Source organism: Berghia stephanieae, chromosome 11 (assembly GCF_034508935.2).
Source record: "Berghia stephanieae isolate SIO BIC M18660-M18661 chromosome 11, UCSD_Bste_1.3, whole genome shotgun sequence".
Taxonomy (NCBI): Eukaryota; Metazoa; Mollusca; class Gastropoda; order Nudibranchia; family Aeolidiidae; genus Berghia; species Berghia stephanieae.
Genome location: NC_088370.1, coordinates 15,014,434 through 15,017,798, shown reverse-complemented (window position 1 = coordinate 15,017,798; position 3,365 = coordinate 15,014,434).

Below are 3,365 nucleotides of genomic sequence, written 5' to 3'. Positions count from 1 at the left end.
TCAGCCTCTCAGGGGAGTGCAGAGCAGTTGCTTCCATTATGAGATCAAGTCCTAGCCTTACGAAGGTTAAGCTTGTTTGTTTTTTGACTGCCAGCTGGGTGATTGATCATTAACTAAACTCCCCTAATCAAAATTTAAACCAAGACTAAAATTACACGATCGAGACATGAAACTAAAGGACTACCTCCATATTGTGGGTTTTAATGTCAAGTAGGTAAACATAGTATTTAAGTATTTATGGTTTATGTTTAAATATAATACACACCGTTTCTACCCACGATATAAATCGAACGAATACTCAAAACTATGTGTAAATCTTAAAGTTTATAGTCTGTTTTAGAGAATTTAATGAGAATTAATCACCCAGCTGAAGATAGAATACTGCGGAAATCTGAGTCAAATTTAGGTTAGATTATAAATGAATATTGTACGCGAGATGAAGTTAATGGACTTGACACGACCTGAAATAGATCTGCATTATCTGCCAATAAAACACTCTTGTCACTCCAAAAGATCTCACTTCTCTGTATTTTAATCTCGTCTAGTTTAGTCACACCATTACTCTTTTTTGGTTCCAAACTTCTTGGAGGTGTGTAACCAATCTTATGAATAATGAATAAACAATGATAGGTTACATATTGAATCATAAGGTCGCACAACGTTTGAGTAGCAGGATGTTTAGGCAGATTATTATTATGATTGGACGTAAAAGAGCGAGTATGGGTCATCTTTATTGACCACCAGCATTAATTTACACAAGAAAATAGAAGCCATCACTCTGAAACCAGAAGATCAGATGCACAAGGCATGTATCGAGTCCCCCAAAAGATTTGTTACACACTTTTAAGGAGATTGGAACCAGTTTTCTGACATTACATTGTTCCTAATTGTTGGAGATTTTATCCAAATGTACAAGCATTTTTCTCCCCAGCACACGATGGTGAAAGGTTTTACTGTCAGGCAAATTCTACATATGGCGAATCAACAAAGGAACACTTTGAAGCTTTATTTGCCTGTAAGTAAAACAATACAAACCTATCTGGCAACCCCTTCCTTACCATCCATAGGAAAATCGTCACCGTTGTTACGATGCAGCCAACATTTTTGTGATACAAATTTCTTTTGTACATCATAATATTTGAACAAAATTGTTTGCTACAGTTAAAGTATATCTTGTACTCGTAACATTGCGTCGAAGAACTCGTTTAGGAAAACAAATATGCATAGCAAGTTTGAGAGCAATAAATATATTTTTATATATGGTGAGTGTGAAATTTTGGGAAAAATCCGGAAAATGGCCGGTAAGAAGAGAGTTAATAAACAACAACTAGCGAAGAACCTGTAATAATTGTGGAAAAATAAAGGCCTTAAAGAACGGACACTCACCTTTTTTAAATTCTGTTCAACTGTATTGTGGAAATAAACACAGATCGAGACGAATCTTCTTAGCCATCAACGATAAAATTGGTCCGGCTACAGGATGGCAATATGGCGATTCTCAAGGTCAAGGGCAAATTAAGGATTGATCATTATGCTACTCGTATAATAGTCTGTAAAAATTATTTTGAATCTTCTTAGATTTGCCAGTGATTCTGTGCTCATTTGGAAAAAAAATGCAATGAACTGTATGGAAAAAGTTAACCCCTAACCCTATATTTAAAAATAATAGATAGGGTTCAGGGTCAAAATATCGTAACTCTATAGAAATTAAGGGCAGTTCGATCACTCATAGACTCAAATTATACTTTTTTAAAACAAATCTGCTAGGTCATAATGATCGATCATTTATGATTCTTTTATAAAATCTCCTTGGGCGATTTGATCGGTCATTTGACGTTGGTAATCGCTATCTCATGGCTGTTTTGCCAGATTAACTTGACGTTCGTAATCGCTATCTGATGGCATTGTTGCCAGATTAACTTGACGTTGGTAATCGCTATCTGATGGCTTTGTTGCCAGATTAACTTGACGTTAGTAATTGCTATCTGGTGGCTTTGTTGCCAGACTAACTTGACGTTAGTAATTGCTATCTGGTGGCTTTGTTGCCAGACTAACTTGACGTTGGTAATCGCTATCTGATCGCTTTGTTGCCAGATTCATTTGACGTTGGTAATCGCTATCTGATGGCTTTGTTGTCTGATTAACTTGACGTTGGTAATCGCTATCTGGTGACTTTGTTGTCAGATTAACTTGACGTTGGTAATCGCTATCTGATGGCTTTGTTGTCAGATTAACTTGACGTTGGTAATCGCTATCTGATGGCTTTGTTGCCAGATTCATTTGCAGGCATCTACAGACTTTATTAGAGGACTAGACCGATTTCGATCGTTAAAGAATCGATAGATTTGTCTCGATCTGTGTTCATTTCCACAAAATAGTAGAATAATATTTAAAACAAATGAGTGCCGGCTCCTAATAGCCTTCATTTATCCGCAAACATTGCGCTTACCCACTGGTATAAATGAATAAACATAATTCCTTTCATTCATGGAAAAATTGGTTCTGGGGTCTATTCAAATGCTCCAGCCGCAGCGCAACGCCGAAAAGTAAGCTGGAACAAAGTGACTTTTTCAAGGCCTTGCAGCATGGCTGAGAAATAAAGGTATATACGGAGCTACTAAAAGCTAAAAAACTTCAACGTGTTTTAACAAAGTTAAATAGTAGTAATTCAGACCCTTATAGTTAGAAACTGGAGTTTTTTTCCCCGGTTTTTAAAGCATTGAACGGACAATAAAAAATGTTGGGTGCTACCCTTTGGATATCACGCAGGTCTATCGCAAAGTACGTTTCCTTAAACCTTTTAGACCCATACACCCAACCATTGCCGGGTGCGCATGATGTTCAAAAGAAAAAAAAAACTTATTGACCTCATCTAGGCTCCATTCAATTCCCATTACGCTCGAAGCAAGTGCTCTACAAACTGAGCTATCCAATCCGCCCAAAGTTACAATCCCACACTTTAAATTATAATTTAGAGTGTTCAAAATAGAAATATCCGTTCCTTATGTGTCTGTTGATTATAAACGAGAGCACCAATCTAAAAACTAATTAAATACGCAATTAAACGTACCTGCTCAAGTTTTCTCTTAGTATTCCAATGAATATAAGGCAAACTCTGTAGAACTCCGGCCATCATGGTCTGCTGCCATTTGCAACAAATCTATTCCCACAACAATCTTCAGGCCCTCCATTTTGCGTTCCATATCCACGTCCCCAATGGTTTCCCTCTCCTCCTCGCTTCTTGTGGGGTCCATGTAAGAGCTACCACTTGCGATTGCGTCTTGGTGCATCAGGACGACAAGGCCATACACTTCCATCTCTATCTTCTTCACTTCACAAGAAGAGCTACAGACTCTAGCCCTAGG